Genomic DNA, 25,643 nt, shown 5'->3' with positions numbered 1-25,643 from the left:
CAACATATATTTTATCTATCATTATATGTGTCTATTTAGAGCAGTGTGACATCCATGATTTCATCTAGACCCAGCTAGAAACGAATAACTGAATGACATTTTTGACAAACATGCGCATGCGAAGTGGTTGTACACCGGAAAACAAAATTATGTCTAAACAGTCAAAATATAAATAACGTATTTTATTATTAAAATTGTGTTTTATGTTTCTTGAACATATGCAGGGATTTCAATAAGTTGAAGACGGGAGATGAAGTAGAAGGGGGAAATGATCTCTTTTTTATTTAAAGCGAGTATATTATGATTTCAATGTCAACATTGTATTCTTCCTTCCTAACCCAACATATTAATATGACCGTAGAATGTTAAATTAAATTAATTCTCAATCCTCATATGGTACCATAAATCAAATAGTGTTTACTACAGTGAAATAAGCAAGTTAACACACATACGGAAGGAGTTTTTCTGTACAGCAGAAATTTATTTAGTACTATTAAATACACCTTTTCTTTCATTTATTTTCTGGTGCTACTTCTTCTGAACTATTTTTTGTATTCAATTAAAGCCAAAAAGTATATACAACAATGATTCCCGGGTTGTTTGCATTGAGCTTGATTGAAAGTGGGATTTTTCTTTACCCTAAAGTGTATCGATGCTCCATGCACTTTATGGGAAGAAGTAGAAGAAGGAATTTAAAGCGATTGCTCATGGCATAAATTGATGAAACATAAAAAACATAAACATAAAAAAAACGCATGATGTGTCCAATTATTATTTATGCAGGAATAAAAAAGATATATGTCGAAGATCAACAGGCATTTTTGCAATTAAAATACTCACTATTTCGCCACTATATCAATGGACAGAAAAATTAACATTCAAATACACAATATATATCAAATAATAATGTCAAATCCTATAGTAAAACATACTAGTTAATATTGTTTAAAAGTTTAATGTCTTGCTAGAAGTCTTCAAAACACAATGATTCCAAAAACTGAGTGCGCTTCCTTGCTTGTGGCATTCTTTTTTATGAACTACTAGACTTTCATAATAAATTATATAAATGCATGGACACTATTAGTATAAACATAAATTTAACATGTTTGCTATCTGCTAGTTGTTTCACTTCTCATTTACTATTGTTTGCACATCTTATATTTGTTATGCTGAAATTGCTTTTTGATGACATACGTACAGACACTCTTCATAATAACTGCAGTTTCTGTACAGTCTACTTATGTTACATAACAATAACCCAACAGAACTATTGAATAGTTCAAGGACACAATTGCATAATTTCCATCACTGGCAAGTTTGATAGATCCAGAATTGCATCGTTGTTGAGTATTTAGCATCCAGTCAGTTTTGCTGCCCAGAATAATGTATGGAGTGTGTGGCGCCCAGTGCTTGACAGACCTCTTCTAGAATATTAAACAAAAGAAAAATCAATAAAATACACATTTAAAAGGCAATATCCTATGTTTATTTAATCACAGTTCTTTTACAGTATGAACCCGCTTACTGTAGTACAAAATGATCGAGAACAAGTTTAAATATTGTTTACAATCATTCACAGTTTGGTACGAAAACAGTTGAGTACGAGTTGAAATATTGTTAACAATCGCAGCGTATCTTTACACACCAAACAGAGAGGATCTTTGAATAATCATGTTGAATATTCTTTAGAAATATAACCAAAACGTTAAATACAAGGATACCGTTTTTGTTTAAATAGTTTTAATAGATAGCCATAGATAGAACTAATCTCAAAATCGGCGAAAAATTGCTATGTGACGAAAGCAGAGTCAGTCTAATAAACGGTAATCTTTAACAATACATTGATATTTTATGTAACCAATTACAATAATTTCCAACCGATTTTTAATCAATTAAGTGGTTTGAGGCCTAATCTTTATATATTGATGTGTAACCTTTTATATGAAAATAAATGAGAATTGAGAAAGTGAGTGCAGACGAAGTTAAAACCAGTAAATATTAGCTAAAATGCTGAAAAGTTAAATCGCAATAACCAGGGCTCGAAATTAACACTCGCACACTCGTAAAATGCGAGTGAAAAATACCGATTGCGAGTTGAGTTTTAAGCCACTATAATTTTTTTGCGAGTGAAGAAATAGTGAAATAAAAAGAGTTATATTGCTGAATGCACTCGACGTTGTGAATGCTAAACCGCAGGTCAATTAATAGAACGTCCGAATACCCATATGCGGAAGCTCGCACCATGTATGTAGACTGGTATACTTATAGTACATATATACGGATGGTATTGGTACAAAAAACATGAAACAGTCGATTATCCACACATGTTCACTATAAAAGACAAAAAACCTGAACAGTCATGTCGTCGAAGCGAAAAATAACTAGTTTCTTTTTGCCCACAGATTGAAATAACAATGTGAAATATAAATCAAAGTTAACCGTTGAGTTGAGAGAAAAAACGGAAATTAAATTCTTCCACGTAAACAGTGAAAAAGTGGGAAAAAGAACTTCATATATAACACCAAAACTTGTGGTTGATATCATATTGTATTTAGTTTTAATAGTACTAAACTAATTTCCAAACTTGCTTTTATTTATGTTTCCAGCAAAATTTGCGAGAATGTTTTTGATTTTGCGAGCTGGTATTAAAGCTGCTCGCAATGTTTTGCTAGTAGAAAGAAAAGTTAAATTCGAGCCCTGAATAACGTTAAATTTGGTAAATAAACGTGTTCCTCGTGGATAACAACCGCAACATACCAAACTATTGCTTATGATCACGGGTAAAACTGCTTTCTTAGAGCGAATGGTAAATGCGTCACGAATTCTGACAAGTAATCAGTAGGGTGTCTTTATTCACCGGACGCTGTGTGCGAAGTGGTTAGCTCCCCATTTAAGATTTGAGAGCTCGAAATCAACGCCGAGGTTCATGAATTCAGCGAATCAATCTTTTATACAGTTTTATTTATTGATTTGTGAGGATAATAAAAACATTAAGATATTGAATTAATCGGATCAAATAAATTCGCAACTAAACAAACGGAGGCAGAACATGGACAAGATTAGTATTAAAGGGAGATAATTGCATCGCGAAAATATATATCGCGTGACGAAAAAAAAATGAGATGCATCCCTTGTCTAATTTTATGTCTAAATTTCCATATGTATGAACGGTCAACGCCCGCTACGCGGACTTTTGCCCGTATATAAATATTAACATTATTTTACTAATTGCATTAGAAGATGTTTAATTAAAACTTAAAAGTAATGCTATTATTGATATAAAAACACTAGCTTTAGACTTGTGTTCTACATTTTAAAGTTTAAGTGCTGAAACCAAATTTTAGTGTAGTTTTATTTGAAAAGTATGTAACTCATTGATATATTATTGCTTGTTTGTACAAAGATTATTTTCTTTGTATACTTAAAACACGTGCTTGATGGTTTTTGATTCACTTTATCTTTCTTCTTTTAAAATTTGGAATCATTAATGATATTATGGGCATTTTTCACATTTGAGCATAATTTTGTCTTTGTGTCGTTTGCACAATTCTGCATGAAAACTACATTTAGACTCACATCTTACATCAAATCATTTCTGTCGTCAGTTGTCAAAACACCTATATACTGTTTGATTCCAATAATGTCGCTTTAATAGAATTACCATTTTTATACATTTGATTCTTAATATTTAATCACCTAAACTTGTTTTATTAGTAGTTCAATTTTGCAGTACCGCCCCATTAATATTTTTAGTTTTACTTTACAGTACTGCCCCTGGATTTTGTTCACGTCATTGTGTCTTCGCTTGTCAATTACGTCTTCGCTTGGCAATTACGTCATAACTCTTTCTCTGTTCCTGGGTACATTGATTTTTGTGACGTCATACGACCAACTTTCCCAGTTGTAATCTACATGCATAGGTCATTGGGTTTATAATTTTATTTTTATTTTATTTGTGACAGGCGTTTCTTGTTTGATTTATTTTTTAGCAGTACATAAACAACCAAGCAATGTAATATGGAACTTTTACACCCATTATTGCTGCTTCTTCCTGTATTTGTGCGATGATGATCTGAAAAATAAACTTTATGATGCTATATTTTTAAATCTTTTTCTATAAAGAAGGAATGTAGTTGACACTTGTCCATAGTTTCATTCCATCGTTCCTCAAACAGTTGTAACTCTGTTGCTCTGGTATCTTCAATACCATTCAGTAAATAAATGGTAATTAAATTGAATGCGTTTTAATTCCCTTATATTATTGTTTAATTTGAGTTACAATGCTATGAGGTTAAATTTTATTTACACTTAAATGTATTATGAACATTGCTGGGCCAAGTGTGAGGTTGAGCGCTCCAAAACCGGTTTAAACCCCCAAAGCTTTACATTGACCGTTCCAAGGCGGTGACCCCAGCTTTATTCTAATTTGTGTTTATGTTGTTTTGTATTGTGCTGTATTGTGCTATTTTGTACTGTTTGGGTAATCGGTGACTTGCCTTAAATAAAGGACCTACTAATTGTTTATAATAATAATTCAATACTACTCCAGCAGCTGAAGTTTCACTTCTATACTTTGTATAAGAATTGATTTGAATGTAAACTATAGCTGTTTAAACCTGTATCTCTTGTTAATGCAATAGTTTTCTATCGAAATGTGATTTTTTTTTTTTCGCTCCTCGCTCGCTCGAAAATTTTCCTGTTTTCAAAAAAAAAAAATTCGCTCGCCTCTTCAACTTTTTTTTTCAAAAAAATCCGTAGACCAACAAATCAATTTGGAGTGGCCTAAGTTTTAAATCGATGAATCCGGCTATTATATTTTCAAAAGTCAACTGGTTGATTCGAAGTGATATATTCATTCGCCAGAATAATTATTTTCTCCCATAAAGGATCAGAATTTGTGAATTCTGAAGACTGCAAAATATAAATAACTATTGAGGGAGGGTAAACACAACTATGTTTTAAAAACAGTTGAGAGCCAAAAAAGCCAAACAGAATTATACATCTGAATTTTAGTAGGGAGTTTCGGTTTATGAATATGAATCACATTTGATAAAAGTGCTCGTTGTATAAATCCTCCAAACAATACAAATAAGGATAGTTAAGAAATAATATTTTTCTATCATGGTTTGTTGTCGAATAACCCACAGTAAGGAGTATAGATGCGTAGGAATTAAATCACGAGTGCGAAGCACGAGTGATTTGATAACACGCATCTATACAACTTACTGTGGGTTATTCGACAACAAACCATCATATAAAAATATTATTTCGATTCTAACACGATTCTGATTGATTTGGTTCAAGCTTTAGGACGTGAACTATATTTTTCAATACCCCGCCCTTCTTAGTACTAAGTTCACTATTTAGTGACGTCATTGAATTTTACAAACATATGACGTCATTTTCATTCATAAATATTTTGCAAATGACGTCACTTTCATTGAAAACAACAATCGTAGAAACTTAATGACGTCCGTGTATTGATGCTACTGAAAAGCTGACATGCTATAAATGTTTTCTGAATTACGTTTCCTAACAAATAGCATTCTTTGTAGGCGTGGTTATGCCACTTATCACCAAATATACAATTTGTTGTTTCATTACACTTGTATACATGCTACATTTATTACCTTTCTTTTAGAGCGGGTTTTAGCTCGTGCATTTTACTGCAACATTTTCTTTATTTATTCGGAACTATTTTCGAAACATTAAGTTATTGCAGAATAACCCACGCTTGATTTCCGTCTTTGTCTACAGAAAATAAGTCGCGTGCCGTGTTAGAATCGTTATTTAACAACAATAATAATAAATTGCCGTTCTGAAACAACTCTAATAATCAACGGTCATTCTGAAACATTAATAATAATTAATAATGAGTGGTAATTATAAAAGAACACTTATAATCAAAGGTTGTTCCCCCAAAGTATAGCAAGGGCCCTGGAACTTCTGCAACAACAATAATAAACATTGGCCGTTCTGAAACAACATTAATAAGCATATATCATTCTAAAACAACACTTATAATCAATTATTGTCATGAAACAAAACTAAATATCAATGACTATTATAAAATCAACACTTATAATCAATAGCTGTTCTGCAACAACACTAATAATCAGAGATCGTTCTGGTCGTTCTGATTAGATCATCTACAATCAACGACACTAATTATCGCCGGTCATGCTGGAAAAACTTTAAATATCAATCTCCGTCAAGAAACAACACTACTAATAAATATTCATTTTGAAAGAACTCTTTTAACCAGTCTTCGTTATGAAACAACACTCATAATCATTTGTCATGGTGAAACAACTCAAATAATAAACGGTCATTCTGAAACAACACTGACATTTTATAATCATTCTGAAACAACTCTTTTAATCAATATTCGTGATGAAACAACACTAATAATCAATGGTCGTTAAAAACAACACTCATAGCCAATGTATAGTGTGAAACTACACTGATAATCAATGGTCATTCATAAACAACATAGATCTAAATAATCAATAATCGTTCTGAAAAAGCGCTCACAATCAATGGTCGTTGTGAAATAATACAACTTAAACAACGCTTACAATCAACGATGTAGAACGGAATAAAAATATGAAAAGACTGAGAGGAGAATATATTCGATAAATCAAAATGTAAATCGTAAAACGTATTGCTGGTTTATCGTGTTTTCTGTTTGTGTATTATACATGTATGCTGATGTAGCCACTCTTGATAGGGATACCCTTTTGTTAACTTAACGCATCCATGAATGGTTCTATTCGATCGAACATATAGCTCTACTTGATCAATTGGAAAATGAAAAAATATTTTGATTGTCCTAAAGCTTTGGATGTGTTAATAGAGAATACTAGGTTAGCGTTGAATACAGAGAAGTTTATGTTGCGAGGCTTAGAACGCCGGGAGCGCGAGCCTTGGCGAGCGCTTTCGGTGTTCGAGCCGAGCAACATAAACTTCTCTGTATTCAACGCTAACCTAGTATTCTATTTATCCCATTTTTTCAACGTGACATTTAAAATAAATAGATCTAATAACCTTAACATTAATTTTAATTCATTCTTAAAAGTGCTTAAAATCTAACGAATGCAACCATGCGTAGTGATATACAATGTATTTGTTCTGGTACGCAAAATAGTCTTAAAAAATCACACAAAAACTGTACAACGAGAAAAAACATCACCATATGCCTCGATTCAATTTTACGCAGCATACACATTTTAAAACATTACGACCGCGAAAGGAGGATTTTATTCATTTTATTTTCGAAAGAAAATGACCAAAATCAAATATGGCGGCGATTGCTCCTGATAAAATGATGTCGATGCCAACATGCATGCATGTACAATTTGTACATGTAGATTTACACACAGAGTCGTTCTAAACATAAATTATCAAAAAACTACTCGCCTTATGTGTTCATGGACGCTGCAGATTTGGATGGCGTCTTGATCTTGCCTTCACATCCTTTAGTTTGCGATCCAAACACAAGATAATCCGTAAAAATTATATTAAGCTTTGAAACACTTGTTGCAAACGGGTTATTCTTACTGAATAGACTTTCTTTGATAAAATCACAAAGGCAAAGTTTATTCATCAAAGAAAATACCCTTACGATTACTTACTTCCAAAAGCAAAACTATTCGAATAGACTGCTGAACCAAAGTACACACCCATCAGTATGCTCTACACACACAAATTCACATCAAAATAGGCACGCTTATTCTGAAAATCAATCATACGAATAAGCTAGATCTACATGTAGATCTAAATCCTTCGTCTCACCGGTTCCATCCGAGGTAAGTAGTCCATAGAATATGCACTTTTTTATAATTACATAAACACGAAAAAATGCGAGTCTTCAATGTTTTATTCCCAAACATCGCATACTTGTTTCGTGTACACCTAAAGATGACATCACACAAATGACGCAATAAGTATGTCATTTTATGACGCAATCAATCAGCTTATTCATTTTACGGATGGCGAAAAATTATTCCCGCGACTAGATCTAAAGGTTGTAGGTTGTATTTATAATTTTAAAGCCATCGTTTTCTCGACTCTAGAGATTTCTTTCGAAAAATTATTCAGTGGTTTAATAATCTTAAAAGTAGTCCGTGCACGCGACAGGTATATCCCACAGTGTTGGAGACAGGCTAGTATATTCCATAAGGTGTTATACCGTCAATGTCGCGGTGAAAATGGGATAAAATAAAACACTCGTAATCATGACATAACTTGCTTCTGGAAGGAATGCATGTGCTAAGCGCGTGGGAAATTATATGACGTCATGTTGTGCACCTAAACGCGTCAGTAGTACATCGATTTCCAACTGCTACGAATGTGAGCCAAACCACACACCACGTGGGTTTATATTCAGATGTTAATCTACATGTATACGTAAAATAATGTTTCCAACAAATGGCTAACACTCCATCGAATTCATCTTTTTTTCGCAGATTGAATTAATGAGTCATCGAGGTCGATACATGCTTTATTCTAGTCGTACCTCCTCATTTGGTCTTTAGTTAAACGAGTCTGGAACGAATTGGAAAAAAAGTGACTGATAGTTGTTATTTTGTTTATTTTTTTAAAGTTTTAATGTATTGCTGTTTATTGATGATTATTACGGCGATCACTTTTATGATTTGTGGTTTACTTGGGAAAGTAGGGCATGTTTAGTCTATACTGTTGTTACGATTATTTACATAGTATTGCTAGTGAGGTTGCGTATGAGTATGGTTTATTACAAGTTTTTACAAATGTATTAGATCACAGGAGTTTAAAATTCTATCCATAAAGCTTATTTTATGGCTAAATAATAAAAAATTAAACCCCTATATAGTATATAGTCTATATACTATATAGGGGTTTATTGTTATTATTTAGCCATAAGATTAGCTTTATGGATAGAATTTCAAACTCCTGTGATTAGATCTACAAGTTGCTCAATTGTGAAAATTGTGTAAAAATATTTTAAGAACAACTAAAAACAGAAGTTTCTTATTTGTATTTACATGCACATAATAATTAGCAAACCTAAGGAACCAATAATAATTTCATTAGCGCCGCACCGATTAAATACATTGTACAGATAAAGATTACAACGATTAGAACTAAATCTAGCCGCGAATTTGTCAGAATATTTACAATTTAAATACAGTTTCTATTACATTTAAATATACATGTAGTCAGACATAGCCCTTTAAAACATGTTTGTATTATAAGATATTTTCACTCAAAAACTGTTGGTGTATTCATTTAGAAAGCCGAATCGAAGGATAGAACTATACATACTTCATTGGAAGTTAGGTCATGTTTGCTTGGACTGATTTTATTAATATTTAAATCACATTACACATTAATGGTTGCGTATTTTAAAGGTTTTATAGTAGGTTTTACACATTTGTTTTAAAGGCCAGTTTGTTTGTTGTTGTTTTTTAACAAAGATTTAAGAACAACATGAACAAAAGTTGTGTTTTCTCATTTTATTTCCATTAAGAAACTATTTACAGAACAAACACATGTACATAGTAACAAACCTTAGGTATAAAAGCAACAAATAGGAAGATCCGTTCCGATGATAAACATGGTATATTTTACAGATTACTACAGGAGCTGAATCAAGCCAGTATAATTTGTCAAAATATTGCCGACTTAATCCAGTTTTGTTGTTGTTGTTATGAACCAGTGTATTTTAACATATTTGTATTTAAATATTTAGGTGTATTCGTTAACAGATACGACGGAGACGGTACACGTACTGCCAGCTTTAAAAGTTTTGCATGTTTGGGGACCGGTTTTTTGTTGCTACCTTTTCATTATCTACAGTAGATATCTAGATCTGATCATTATAATTACATAATTCTATTTCGAGACCTACTAAATTTACATTACATACAAAATATATTTAAATGTTACCTCTATTCCCCGTTGATTTAATCCTTAAATATTGCGCCGCAACCGGCTTCTATGAAAAATGATGTCTACTAGTACTCGTTGAAGATTTTTATGACGTCATGTTCACAAATAATGTGACGTATATATAGATCTGGGGTCGTATTCCAGAAGCATCTTAAGTTAAATTTTATTCTTATCCTTAAATTTGGAAATTTTCTTAAGTGTTTCATTTCCTATTGCAATAGTTTGGCATCAAGAATTACATCGAAATGACTTAAGATGTTTATTGAATACGACCCCAGGTTTAGCATACGAGGCTTAGAAAACAAAAGCACGAGCCTCGGCGAGTGCTTTTTCGTTTTCGTGCCGAGCATTATAAACCTGATATATAATCAACACTAACCTATTATTCTATTTATCCAACTTGTTATTCAGTAAACCTTTTTATTTAAACAAAATTAGTTTAACTGGATAATTTCGTGATTTCATCAGTGTTTGTCGTACTTTGATAATGACTGTAGTGTAACAAAGGTCAGTGTATGTCGTACTTTGATAATGACTGTAGTGTAACAAAGGTCAGTGTATTACTCCGCGTTCCAAAAATAACCGCTGATCAAATAATCATTTTTTTTCAATCAGAATATCGTTCTGTGACAAAGAGTCGTGCGTTATTAGTTACAAGTTTATTCATATTGAATTGCAAAAGTTGTATAACATCACTATAACATTTAGTTGTTATATACAAGGAACTACATTTTGTTTACAACGTAGCCTAACAACGTAGCACGAGCTGTTGATTATAGTTAAAATTTAATAAACGGTGCTATAATCAACAGAATTCGCTGTAAATGGAAATAAAATATGTTCATTGTGTACACACCGGTCTTACTGTGAATAGCGTAGTGACGTCACCATCTATGTTTAGAATGATTACATGTTATAATACGATCAAAGGTTCTACCTAGTTTATGGACAAAAGCATCTTTAAACACATGTGCTTGGTAACTTTAAATAAATGTACCGAATGTTCTGATTGTTTTAATCTTTTAGTTCAATTTATTTGCATCTTAATTTAATTAAATTGTCATAGGAGCCCTGAGTTCACCCCCAAATATTTGTGCATGTAGATATATCCCCAACAATACCAGTGATTGGTTCTACCCAGGAAAATTAATGCCAAAGTTTATTTATTACACATAAGACTTTCTTACCTGTTTTGTGAATTACGATCATCCATTTTTCTTGTTTATGACAGAAAGGCAGCGAAAAATGAACAGAGAGGCAGCATTTTGACAGAAAGGCCACCGATATGCATCTACACCGTGAATTATGCATGACTTTAAATGCAATGTGGAATACGTTCTACAAAGATGTTTTAATCGAATACCTTCAACTAAACATAATACATTTACAGTATATTTCCTGTATTGACATATAGTCAGTATAAAATCAACAAGACTTTATCTTTTGAAATATTTTTCGGCATAGGTAGGTATCTTAGTAATTCATAATAAAAATGTAGAGTACATAAATTCTTATATAGCATATAAATATATATTTGATCTTTATTATGATATAATTAACATTGAAAAAGCAAACTTTTGTCGTTAACAATATGAATCATAGGTGACTCAGTTGTTTAGTCTGGCCAGTGTATTTTCCACTGCCCAAAATTACCAGTAAGGCATCTTTGACACAAGTTAGTTGTCTGGAACTGGCAAGTCGATGTCCTGGACAGATGTCTGGTAGTTTTGGGTCAGCTGTCTGTCACTAAACCTTATTGTCAATTGTTTGCGACTGAGAGACATTTGTCTGGACTGAGTAAGTTCTTCTAAATAAACACAGGTGTTTTCAACTGAGAGTCATTTGCCGTACCCTGAAATCCGGATTTCCTTCAATGACCTAAGTCTGTGATACATGTGCACGGTAAAGACTACGAAAGTTGGTTCTCCGGGTCAAATTGTATTTACTATGAGTTGTTGTGTTATTAGTTCATTTCTGTATTGAGAAAATACAATTAATCCAAATAAAATTCAAAACTTGTGAAACAGCGACAGAACGTAAGTACAATAATAATTGTAATAATTGCATTTGTTAATTTAAAACCCATGTTACCATACACTGACGACAGCTATCTTTTGAGCTTTTGTTAATAAATAAGGCAACATCTATTGTCAGATTATGTTTTTTATATTTTCTTTCCAAGTATGCCAACAAATACAGATTGCACAACTATCTTGACTAAGAACCATAACTTTGCTCTTTTTTTTTACTACAATGTTTGTAAGAAATTCAACTTAATAAATGTTCCATGAGATGCAGTTAAGATAATGTTAAAGAAACAGAAAGAATAAACAAATAAAAACAAAAGCATGTGTGAGATATCTAAACATTATCTTATAACCAAAGGTGCTCAAACGTACAACCTATTAAATTATGCTATAAACTGGCGTTTGTATAAATAAAATATTTAGATATTCGAGTATCCTTCAAGTGCTACGATAACTGTATGAGCATAATAATAAACTAAATTATAAAATATTTCATAAGTATATTGATCTTGAAAAAACTGAAATCGCTTTTTCAAAAAGGCCGTTTAAACTAGTGGTCGTTTTTAATTGGGACCGTTTCAGCTTGGACATTACATAATCATTTACTGGTATGTAACATAAGACTGGATTATATGTAGTATAAGACTGTAGTATCGAATAAATTGTGATAAACCAGTCTGTCTGACGTCATTAAAAATGACAAGACAATGTAAAAATTCTTCCAATTGTTATAGGAGGAGAAAAATGGCGGTAAAAATATAACCCTTAGCAGATAAAAATATGTAGATCTAGAAATATTTAGTATAATTGGCAAAAAAAACAATGCAGTACAATAAATTATTTTCGGTTCATGTACCTATAGACACTCCAAAGAACATCTGACGGAGTTGTATTTTAATGTTTTTTCTTGTTAGCTGCATCGTGAAAATAGATGATGCGTGATGAAAAATTTCCATTTGCATAGATATGTCGTTATGTTATGTCAAAATCTAATACAATTAAGCGGCCAAAGCTCGACGCTGTTCGGCGAGCTTTTGCCCGCATAATATAAGAGACGATTACATTTTGTGTGCAAAAATCGGAACATTGAAAACGAATGTGCACTTCCTATTAATAATTATATTGTTTAAATAATGTCTGAAACTGTGTATGTCTATGCCGTGTCTCAGACGGGTCTTCTATGTCTTTATTGAATTTACCATACATATGTACAATGTAGATTAGCAAACAATACAGATTAAGTTTAAACACTCTTTGGTGTAATGGATCATGCCATTTTATCGATTTGACACCAAAGTGTACGATTTCAATCTTCCAATTGCAATCACTTGCATGGTAATTATAAAGGAGTTGACAACGCTAGATTGATTGATGCAATTTTTGTAATAATTAAGCATTTGATAATTCGTATTTTGATGCATGTTAATTGCGTTGTTAAAACTGATAGTTGGTGGTGGTGTTTGCAAAAATAGCTTTTGATGGGTTAGCGGCTTTTTCAGAGCATGCTCCGTACGTAATATGCTCAACGAAATATAGCAAACTGAATAAATTCGATTGCGTATAATTCCAATGAACAGTTTACCCATTGAGCTTAATAGAGTTATGGCCCGATAATTACTGCAATTATTTAAACTAATTTTTGTGTAGCGGAATTATACAACCCTATGACCATGTTTCCGGGAAGAATCTGAATTTCAGAACATGCCAAACTAGAGTATATTTTCTGCCAAAACTAGGGCTGTAACGAATACACTAGGAGACGAATACGATACGTATCACGAATACAGGGTGGCGAATACGAATATTTATTCGCGAATATGAATTTCAATGAACAAAAGTAATACTGACAACTTGACATGACATTATATAGTATGAAACTATGAGTATTTGTCAATTTGATTAATTGAGTATCATTGCATACTGAAAATATGCAAAACAACACTTTGAAATAACAAAACACTGACCAGAACTGCTTAAACATTTAACACAGTTTTAAAACATAACATTACTAGTACCAATCAAATCCTTGAGTAGAACAATTAGGAACTTGACATGCTAGGTTCCATGTTTGTTGGTAAGTTGCACAATCATTGTCGTAAAGATAAACAAAAAAGAAATTCCATCTGCTAATCCTTTGTGTGCATTTTTGAGCATCAAATCACTCATATTTACCTAAATAAACATTAAACAACAATCGAAAGATTTTTCAAATCAATGTCGTAAATATTTAACCGGTGCCCACCATTTTTGTTGAAAATATCACTGTGTAACATAGTGGGTGGGGTAAACATGATGAAAAACGCCGAAAGAAGGAGAAGAACATTTAAATGCAGGGTTTTTCCGTTTGCATGCTAATTGTATTAATATTTTCATTTAATCTAAAAGAAAATCACCACAATATTTAAAAATTGTAATGTAATACGCTTTTAGGGCTTTGTTTTATATTAAATGCACCTCTGACACTATCGATCGCAGATGAAAAATAACACTATCCACACCACTTGCAATTATAATGAAATTAATACAGTTTTATAATTGTTAAAATATAATTTATTTAATTCTTACTATCAGAAAGAATACGGCTAATTTATTGTTTTTTTTGTGGAATTGTCAGTATTTAGTCTTCAGATCACGTTTACTCTATACTTATAACTACATCGTATTTTATGACGAGAAAATTTGATTTGTGTATATACATCTATTTTGTACTAAATATGATATATTTGCACTACATTTTAAGAGTTTTAATGTTTATTTCGGTCTTTTTACCAATTAATTGACTAAACAAGAGCCCTTTATACATGTTTTACGTTTCTGGAACCAGTGTTTTTTGCCAACCAGTGAGTGCGCATGCGCGGAAAATCCCGAATGTAAACAATAACATTCAACTGGTATATGAACCTTTATTTGCAAGGTAATTTACGATGATTATACTTTCAAACTCGAAACCATGTTGGTTGTATTCGTGAAATATTCGGTTCGGAAGGTGGCGAATAACGAATACGATTCGTCCACAGCCGTATTCGAGTAATTCGAATATTCGAATGTATCGTTACAGCCCTAGCCAAAACAGTTTACAAGGGCAAACAGAATAGTGTATCAACAATAGCATACAACCCTATCGTTATGTCAAAGTCGATCGATTATAACACGGTCTATACGACGCTTCTGTGAGCAAAAGAAGTGGCGAACGCTCTGGGGCAGTTTCACATTCCTGTGCTTTTAATATGGGTCTTCTGTGTAAGGCCCTTGAAATTGTTTTTAGTCAGAAAGACTATTCTAAAGGGGTAATTCCTGTAGAAGGAAGCATGTATTTTGCTAATGCCAATTTTCGCTGGAATTGGGTTTCTGTACAGAGAAGCTGGTCTTCGACAGCTCTTCTCAGACTCTGGTGTATATGCTCCTGTTACTGCAACAAATATTCTCACAGGAAAAGACTCGACAGAGGATTGATGGCGTTCAAGTTGATCGACAAAGCATTGCATTACTAACTTATCAGAAACTGTGAAACGTTGTGTGTAAGGAACAATAAAAATATTCATTGTGACGGGACAAAATGCCGTCATAGTTCAGAGACATGAATGAAAATGAATATACAAATCCATCATTAAAACAATTCGGTGAAGTCATTTCAACGCACATATTCCACCTGATTGATGAATTGCGAGAATTCCGAGTGTCGCACGATCTCTACCACGTGCCTTGTTTGGGATGAATATCTTACAAAGGAATCAACGCCCCTTAAATTACTTATAACTTCAACAAGGTCTCCAAACTGGTCGGTGCATCAACATGCAAAGCTGCATCTGATGCCTTTGTTTTTTGCATCGAATAGGACTTCATATGCAAAATATATGACGGTTCAAATACTGCAAATCATCAACCATGTACTGTAGCCTGTTGTTGCAGTGGTAACACTCAGATGTCATCACATGTACAAAATATATTAAAAGTAGGGATGTCAAACCTAAGCAAATCCGTAACCGGTTAACCTCTTTCGATATTTGAGAGGTTAACCGGTTAATCGACTGTCTTTTGACTACATAAAAAAACATAAAAAACGCATACGTTTACAAACACCTATAAAATATGTATTTTATAGGTATTTGACGTTTATAAACAATTACATGTATATGCAAATATACTCTGTCTTGTTGATTGTCTTGCAACCTAATTACTTGTGCGTTGTGAGAAAACCAGGCATGTGCGTACAGTGTCGTCCAAGATTATCCTGTGCAGTCCATTAAGGCTAATCAGGGACGAAATTTCAACATACACTGGATTTTCATTAAGCAGATACTTTGCTTTGATTTTCGTTTATAAATTGTGTCTTTGTTTTTATACCGGAGCTCTGTAGCACCGATGTTCAAATCTAGCTAGTAAAGGCTTTTAATGACACACTTCTAATAATGTGAACATCTTTGAACACGTCCCTTTTTAAATTACACAATATTATGATATTCATCACACATGTATGATGTAATTGTGGTTATAATAATACTGAAATGCATTGACATGCCACTGACGCTAGTACTGCTGCTGATATTGGTACTGCTGATAACCATGACAATGCTGAAATTGATGATCATTAGGAAAAGGAAAAGGAAAACTATCACGATGATATATAAATGCAACTTATATTTATTTTTAATACTTGACTTTCGAAGTTGCGATAACACGAAAGTGCAGTGCTATACTCGAGTACACAAACGTACTGAGTATTATTTGATCCGCGTCATGCGAAAATGGGTCTTATTCGACATATGTAGCTCCAGACCAATTAACGCATTTGTTTGGTCTTGCCAGGTGCTACACTGAATGCCAATGAGACCACGAAACCTTGCGTGACTGCGAATGCTGCTCTGGAGCAACGCTGGCCGCATATTGCATAGGGCCCATTTTCATATGACGCCGTTCAATAAGGATTGTTAGGGTCACGATTACCTTTGAATGCACGTAATGCCTTACATGAAAAGAGAATGAGTCACGTTTTGACAAGTCACATAACATAAAATATACGCATTATTCATTTTAAATTCACTGGCCCGAACATTCTAGTTTTCCCAACAGGGTTTCTTGTTTTCGAAACGCGTAAACATTCTTAAAAGCGTGGTATTTGAAATTCAGCGTTAGTCCGTTTGCTAATGGCATACTACATGAAACGTGTTTTTGATCAAGGAATATTACATAAAGCGTGTTTTACGTCAAAAAATAATAAATGAAGCGTGTTATCTTAATAGGGATAATATTTGATGCTTGTTAGAAAAAAAACTTTCTTTTATTACTTTCGCTCTCTCAAAATCTTTGTTGATGTAATAATAAATGAAGCGTTTTTACTAATTGCTCGTGTGCCTGTTAATTAATACGCTGCACCTCGATGGTTTACAACTCTAATCGATTTTGATCCACTGGGGGGGGGGGGGGGGCATCACGGGTGGTAATTGCCGATAATTTGCGATCAGATAAGCGGATTAGCCAATACAGTGAAATGAAGTAAAACAAAACTAACGATTTGAGAATGTATTGCGTTCAACAACAAAAATGCGTTTTCTGAAAGAGTAACCGAATATTAATTTTGTAATCGGTTAACCTCCTTAAGAAACGGATAACCGGTTAACCGGTTAACCGTTGCCATCCCTAATTTAAAGTGACATCCGACTTTAGCCACGAAATAGAAAGCTCCGATGATGAAAACTAAACATTATCAATCTTAAATACTAGGCAATATATTGAATCAGCTTCATATTTATATTAAAAAACTGATAACCAATATTCTGTTGTGCGCATACATGCTTCTCTTGTATTGATTGAAATAATTTCAATATGTTCACTTTTTCAAATTGTAATGTTGAGAAAAACATTATTTTACATTAATATAATATTCTAGAGTTGGGCAATATGTGATGTTAAAGAAAATGCCACACAAACAGGACAGCAAAGCTTGTATATATAATGGCATATTCAGTGAAAACTGATCTCATTTTTATTGTAGAGGTATTTGTATAAGTATGTGTATATATAACTTTGTTAATGAATTTATAGTTTTGCAAACGGTCTTTTATGTAGTTTCATGTTATGATGATAATTTGATACTACAACAAGGGTTTATACAAAAGTAATCTTTATGTTAAGCTACAAAATATGTAAACGTATTACTATTAAATATACTTAACAGATGTCTGAACATAGTTATCATTGTATAACACAGTATACCTATTATAAGTATAAATCGAATACAATGGAATTGAAGTATATTAATGGGTAATATACTGTTTCATGTGTATACAAGTAATACATTATTTTTGTATTTATATTGTATTAAATATTTTGTTGGTTAACACTAAAACACATGTATGATAATTCGTCAGCCATATTGACTGCTCGTTTGGCTGCCATTTTGAAATTATTGTAATTGTTATTGTGTGTATATTTCAGATTGTTCAGATGTTCGCACAATAATAATAAACATAAATTTGTTTATAAAAAGTTGAGCAACCAAAACCCGGATAAAGCGCTGCTAAGAACCTCAGGATATGTCTCACTGAAGTGCATATACATTTACCCCATCCACTGTATGTTGCTTCTAAAACAAATTAAAACACATTAGAACGTATTGTTTAATGCTTTTTTGTTTATTTTTGATTCTCTATTATATATATCCGACATATAAAAATAATGAAACATTCATTTCATGTATTGAATTTGAACATATATGTTAAACTACTGACACCTTCACATATTTTTTAATTTTCAGATCAACATTTTTATGAACAAAATATATATATTCACTCTTAATTTACAACATGTTTCAATTGAATCACAATGTAAATATTGAAACCAAAAATTATGGCTGTTAAAACAGATAAAAATAGAAAACACTTACGCAATAAAAGTCATTTTTTTCATTTTAAGTGTGTGTTTTTCGCCTTTTAGGCGGCCATCTTGGACGTAATCTTGGATTTCTCAGCCATCCCCCCAGCACTTTTGAACCAAGTATTTTTTCATTTCGCAATCTATAGAGCCTAACGAACATTTTGGTATGCGGTACTCTATAGTTTATGATCGGAGACCAGTTACCCTCCTTAATGTGCGAGTTATTTGAGACAGTTTGCTCTACTAAATTATAGTACTTTATTAAATACAGAGATTAAGCAATGCGAAAAAGTTGTATGTCCGTACAACATTACTTGACATTCTTTCTTTACAAACCTCTTATTAAAATATAACACGTCTTTATTTGCATTAAAGAAGTATTCATTTGGACTATTTATGCTCTCAAAAATATTGTTTTAAACAAGATATAGGTATGTTTGATGTCGCAAGTCCGGCACGTTGTTTCACCATTTTAATATTTTTTTCGCATTTTTACACGTTTAGTATCTAGCAGATTTGAATGATTTTTTATCATATTTGTATTAAGTTTTAACCTTCAGATCATCGTCGTGAAATTTAGAAAGAAGCCCCAATAACTGTTAATAAAGGCCAAAGCTTGGTTGTGTATGTCTGTCTTTAGCCATAAAAAATAGTAGACTACAAGTTAAATTGTTTCAAGTACGTTTACCTATTTCAAATAGGTATAACAGCTAGTTAAATAGAGGATATTTGTTGGATTCGGTGGATTATCGATTTTAATTCACGAGTGATCATAGAAAATAATATTTTCACGACTGGCGCAGCCACGAGTGAAAATATATATTTTATATGATCACGAGTGAAAATCGATAATCCACCGAACCCAACAAATTTTCTTTTTATTTAATGTTTTTTTTCACAGTTAATTTACATTGTTAAAGAGTTCAACTAAAAGAGTTTCGCTGGGAAAATGACGTCATTTCGTCAAAAAAATGACGTAATTTAACATAAACAGTTAAAATTATCGATAATTTTCACTGATAATTTTCATTGTTTGAAACAGTGAAATTATCAGTTTTAATTCACTGATATTTCTCTATAAACCACTGGAAAGCATAAAATAAAATGAAATAACTTGTGTATTATGATTATTACAGCCAGTTGAAATAAAAACATTGTGATAGAACACATACCGAAATGTTTCATTTGAAATACCAGAAATTTCTGCCCAAAATGACCTTCAGGTGCGTCGGTATGAGTATTTAAATGAGTTTGCAGTGATGACGTAATAAAATCCCGCGATCGCCTTGAACTCTGATGACGTCATCAATGTTAAAACATAGAGATCTTTAAAGCTTACTCTTCGACGTACTTCAAAACTAATAGCAAATATGGGCTATATGTTTTAAATGCAAAATTTACTATATTAATTTACAGTATATAGAATTCCCAAGCAAACGGAAAAGATGCCAATACGCGGCATTTTTCTGTGGAACTAATTTCACAGAGGTTATGTAGGTATTACACGCATCCGGAAAGCGTTTTTCCAACTCATAAATATGTCCAACCAAGTTTAGTGTGGTTTCAAAATGTCCCGGATTGCGATAAAATTCCATATTACAATATTCTATCAGCTTGGAAAGAGCTACCTGCTTCGCATAAACATCTTTTGATGATAGATATTGAAGGTAGTGTAAAAATGGCTTCGCGCAAACCTCAACCGCAAAATTGTTAATCCATGAATGTTTTCGATCACTTGCACTGCGTTCGTTTTGTTTGCCTGTTCTGTACATCTCAAACACGAGATGACCTGGCATACAACTTATCTCTACCGTCTTAAATGCTACGTCAAAAAGCAACCTTGTAACACGCCTCATTAAAATGTCTGTCGAAGATGACACTCCAGTGGTATGCATTGCTCCTGCTTGTAGCATTGTATGAGGTCGATTTATAGAGACGTGGATCATATCCGATGAGATCATGCCTTCAACTTGCTGAAGAAGAGCTTCTGCTCGCGTGTACTGTTGTGTGCAAACAAGCATTGAAGCGTACTTCAGGTGATTCGGGATTTGCGAAGGGCTAAGAGACAATTCGAACATTTTGACGATGTCTTCTTTTATCGGTCTCCTCATTTCAATGCTTTTAGAAGCCTTCATTGAAGCTAAAGTGTTGTAGATATATTTTAAAACAAATCCAAGTTCTTCAAAAAATTCACTTCTTTGGTATAACGAAGTTTCAATGTTTTCAGCACAGAGATGCATGTGGGTTTCGAACATTTGACTATTTTCAGTAACCCCACATATCTCAATAATTTGCGTATAAAAAAATGTGTGCAACAGGCTAGCAATAATCAGTGACGATGGTTCATTTCCATATAAAATTCTGGAATTTAACATACATGAGTTTTCATCCACTGATACCAGTAATCTCTCTCCGATATTGTCCATGCGCATAGTTTTGATGCATTCCAGTGGACAGCTTATAATGACTGACAGAGCGTCAATAATCGTTTGGTATTCATTGAGGTGAACCTTGTCATTGGCTTATAATGACTGACAGAGCGTCAATAATCGTTTGGTATTCATTGAGGTGAACCTTGTCATTGAACAAATTGACTCTGGAAACTGTATAGTGTGGACACATGCGACGTTTCAGGAATCGTCGAAGTGTGATTAGACAGTAGAGAACACATTGGACGAGATTATCTTTAGTCCATGTGTTTTCGGTATATGTTTCGACAGTGAAAAAGAGCGCGGTTTTCATATGAAATGTGCTTAAACGGTCTCCGACTATAGGTTTGAGGAGTTCTTTCCTTATCATTTTTGTTATAATGTAAGCCTTCATTTGTACAATGTTCAGATCAAACATTAGCAGCCGTTTAATCATGTTGGTTGACATTCGCCATTGGCTATTTGAGTAATTTCTTGCATAACTCACATGCATTATCACCACTGATCTTACCGGTTCATAAGAAAGTGTGTGACTGAGGTGCCCGGAGGCCACGAAATACATTCCACATTTACTTGCCTTTATTTGTGTTTCAAGTTTTGGCCAATGACCTGGCTGGGGCTGGTTTAGTAAACATTAATTAGAAATCCCATAAATCTATTAATCGCATTTTAGTTAATTGTTTGCGCATAATCATAAGAGCTAGGCAGAAGATTGTTCAGACGTTTGTGTTCAATATCAGTTTGGTATTTGAGAACAATGATTGAAATATATGTCACATAGGCTTCATGTGTGAGTGTGTTTATATATATAGTATAAATATAAATATATATATATATATATATATATATAGTATATATATATATAGTAGCAGCAGTAGAAGCAGTAGCAGGAGTAGCAGAAGTAACAGTATTAGTAGTTGTTGTAGTAGTAGTAGCTGCAGTTGAAGCAGTTACAGCAGCATCAGTAGCAACAGTAGCAGCAGTAGCAGTAGCAGTATCAGCAATAGCGGGAGTAGCAGCAGCAGTATTAGTAGTTGTAGTACAAGTAGTAGTAGCAAGCTGCAGTAGAAGCAGAAGCAGCAGTAACAGCAGCATCAGTAGAAGCAGCAGCAGCAGCAGCAGTAGCAGAAGTAGTAGTTGTTGTTGTAGTAGTAGTAGCTGCAGAAGAAGCAGTAGCAGCAGCATCAGTATCAACAGCAGGAGTAGCAGCAGCAGCAGCAGTACAAGGAGCAGTAATAACAGTATAAGTAGTTGTAGTTGTAGAAGTAGTAGTAGCTGCAGTAGAACCAGTAACAGCAGCATCGGTAGCAACAGTATCAGCAGTAGCAGTATCAGCAGTAGCGGGAGTATCAGCAACAGTAGCAGTATTAGTAGATGTAGTAGTAGCAGTAGTAGTAGCTGCAGTAGAAGCAGAAGCAGCAGCATCAGTAGCAGCAGCAGCAGTAGCAGCAGTAGCAGGAGTAGCAGTAGTAACAGTATTAGTTGTTGTAGTAGTAGTAGTAGTAGTAGTAGCTGCAGTAGAAGCAGTAACAGCAGCATCAGTAGCAACAGTAGCAACAGTAGCAGCAGTAGCAGCAGCAGTAGCAGCAGTAGCAGCAGCAGCAGTAGCAGCAGTAGTAGCTGTAGCAGGAGTAACAGCAGTAGGAGCAGGAGTAGCAGTAGTAGCAGAAGTAGCAGCAGTAGTATAAGTAGTAGCAGTTATAATAGTAGCAGTAGTAGTAGTAGAAGTTGTAGTAGTAGTAGAAGTAGTAGTAGTAGTAGTAGTAGTAGTAGTAGTAGTAGTAGTAGTAGTAGTAGTAGTAGTAGTAGTAGAGTAGTAGTAGTAGTAGTAGTAGTAGTAGTAGTAGTAGTAGTAGTAGTAGTAGTAATAGTAGTAGTAGTAGTAGTAGTAGTAGTAGTAGTAGTAGTAGTAGTAGTAGTAGTGGTACTAGTAGTAGTAGTAGTAGTAGAAGAAGTAGTAGTAATAGTAGAAGTAGTAGGAGTAGAAGTAGTAGTAGTAGTAGTAGTAGTCGTAGTAGTCGTCGTAGTAGTAGTAGTCGTAGTAGTCGTAGTAGTCGTAGTAGTAGTAGTAGTAGTCGTAGTAGTAGTAGTAGTAGTAGAAGTAGTAGTAGTAGTAGTAGTAGTAGTAGTAGTAGTAGTAGCGGTAGTGGTGGTGAGACTGGTAGTAGTGGTAGTGGGACTGGTGGTAGTGGTAGTAGTAGTTGAAGTAGTAGCAGGATCAGGAGTAGTAATAGTAGCAGTAGCAGTGTAGTAGCAGTTGCAGCACTACCAACAGTAGCAGTAGTTGTAGTTGTTGTAATAGTAGTAGCAGCTGCAGTAGAAACAGCAGCAGTAGCAGCAGTAGCGGCAGCAGGAGTAGCAGCAGCAGTAGTAGCTGCAGCAGCAGCAGTAGCAGCTGCAGCAGCAGTAGCAGCAGTAGTAGCAGCAGTAGCAGCAGCAGTAGCAGCAACAGAAGTACCAGCATTAGTAGCAGTAGCAGTAGTAGTACTAATAGTAGTAGTAGTAGTAGTAGTAGTAGTAGTAGTAGTAGTAGTAGTAGTAGCAGTAGCAGTAGTAGTAGTAGTAGTAGTAGTAGTAGTGGTGGTAGTAACGGTAGTGGTAGTGAGACTGGTTATAGTGGTAGTGGTAGTGGGACTGGTAGTAGTGGCAGTAATATTTGTAGTAGTAGAAGTAGTAGAAGTAATAGTAGCAGTAGCATTGCAGTAGCAGCACCAGCACCACCAGCCTTGGCAGTAGAAGTAGTTGTTGTAGTAGTAGTAGCCGCAGGAGTAATAATATCGCTACTAGAGTAATAGTCAAAATTCAGTCATTGATGCGTGATTGTTGCGAGTATTGTCGTTTGGGTTCCCGCTATTTTACACCCACGTGTTAGTGTTCAAGTCACATTAAGATGTTTATTCGGCTGAAATTCCATGCAATAAACACATGTTTTCTTCTGGTTCTAAGCTCAGGATGGAAGCCCATATATTTTTTATATAATATTATCTATAATAGAGACAAGGAGTTTAACTTCGTTTGACGTAAACTATACCATCTTTACTGTAAACTAGGGTCGACTTCGATCGCTCACTTAAGTCTGGAAATAGAAGTTGTAATACGCATGTTTTGAAGGGTAAGTGATGGAATGCGCTTTAGTTTGGATGGGTTATTTAAGAATACAGTATACTAACTATTTTGAGTATACTCTCTCAAAACAAGAACATCATACAGTACCAAATTACATGGGACTACAAGAAAATATCGACGATTTTCGTGCACACTATCGAGTAACGAGACGTTTATTCGATATATTGCTTGAAATGACAGTGCTGTTTAGTTAAGCTTGGAACTTCATGTACATTTCCTGAATGATTTTACTTCAAGTTCAACTAATTTTCCTGCGCCTGCTATCAAATAAATCATGTTTAACTGAGAGATTTCTGGGTGTTTCTTAAAAAAATCATGTAAGAAGACTTAATTAATCATTTAATAAATACTTGAGACTCGCTCTGTTAAAAAAGAGATTTTAATGCATGTACATAGTGTTGTCCCAGATTAGGCTGTGTAGTCCGCACAGGCTTATCAGGTGCGATACTTTCTGCCATAACTGGATTTTCGCTCATAGAAAAATAGGACAAAAGCGGAAAGTGTTCCTGTTTAGTGTGGACTGAACATGCAATCTGGTAAAACAATTTAGGCGCATGCATTAATTAGATTATAGCCGTCTAAATGCTCTTTACTTTTGATTCATGACACAGTTACATGTGATAATTTATGATTTGTCCATTTTAAATGATGCATATTTTATTGTACTGGGTTGAACGATACTTTTATTTTAATAATGTGTTCAATCAACATTCTTGCAGTTATGTTTTGCTGTGTTATATAATTATATACAATCAACATTCTTGCAGTTATGTTTTGCTGTGTTATATAATTATATACTAATAAATAAAATTTTAACAACTAGCGTCTCTTTTCTTCATGTGATTTATTTATATATTTTAAACCAGAAGAACAATAAAATCCATAACATAATGAACGCAAAACATGATACCCTATATTCACGGAACAAAACTATGTTTGACAAAATTCAGAATCAAGGTTCCCAATTTTCAAAAATTTTCCAGATCAAATTATTTCCAAAGTCCATCAATTATTTATCTATGAATAAACAACCCTTGTATTATCTATATGTAAGGCTATTACAATAAATGGTTGTTAATAGACTGATAAACAATTAATAAAGTTACATAATCTAACGATTATAGAGCATTGTGCTTTGATTTCATTGTTCATGGAATAAGAACTAATATCATAATTATGGTGTGCAGCTCGCACTCAACATTGCCATATACACATAATATCTAAAAGAGATAACAATTCCAGTTCATGTTATTTA

At 33.6% G+C, this 25,643-nt stretch overlaps 1 protein-coding gene across 3 annotated transcripts in view; it reads right to left on the bottom strand.

The window, feature by feature from the left end:
- The window catches only part of LOC127842161 (uncharacterized), a 60,381-nt gene extending 50,332 nt beyond the window's left edge, over positions 1 to 10,049 (bottom strand). For 2 of the 3 annotated variants that reach the window (XM_052371512.1, XM_052371514.1), the window contains exon 1: positions 9,931 to 10,049. The gene's annotated coding sequence lies outside the window, so the exon portion shown is untranslated. The remainder of the gene's footprint in view (positions 1 to 9,930) is intronic. The other variant, XM_052371513.1, reaches the window with a different exon arrangement.
- Between the last annotated feature and the right edge of the window lie 15,594 nt (positions 10,050 to 25,643).

This window comes from Dreissena polymorpha, chromosome 8, assembly GCF_020536995.1.
Source record: "Dreissena polymorpha isolate Duluth1 chromosome 8, UMN_Dpol_1.0, whole genome shotgun sequence".
Lineage (NCBI taxonomy): Eukaryota > Metazoa > Mollusca > Bivalvia > Myida > Dreissenidae > Dreissena > Dreissena polymorpha.
The sequence above is the reverse complement of the archived record's forward strand: the minus strand, read 5'-3'. Positions and strand labels throughout refer to the sequence as shown.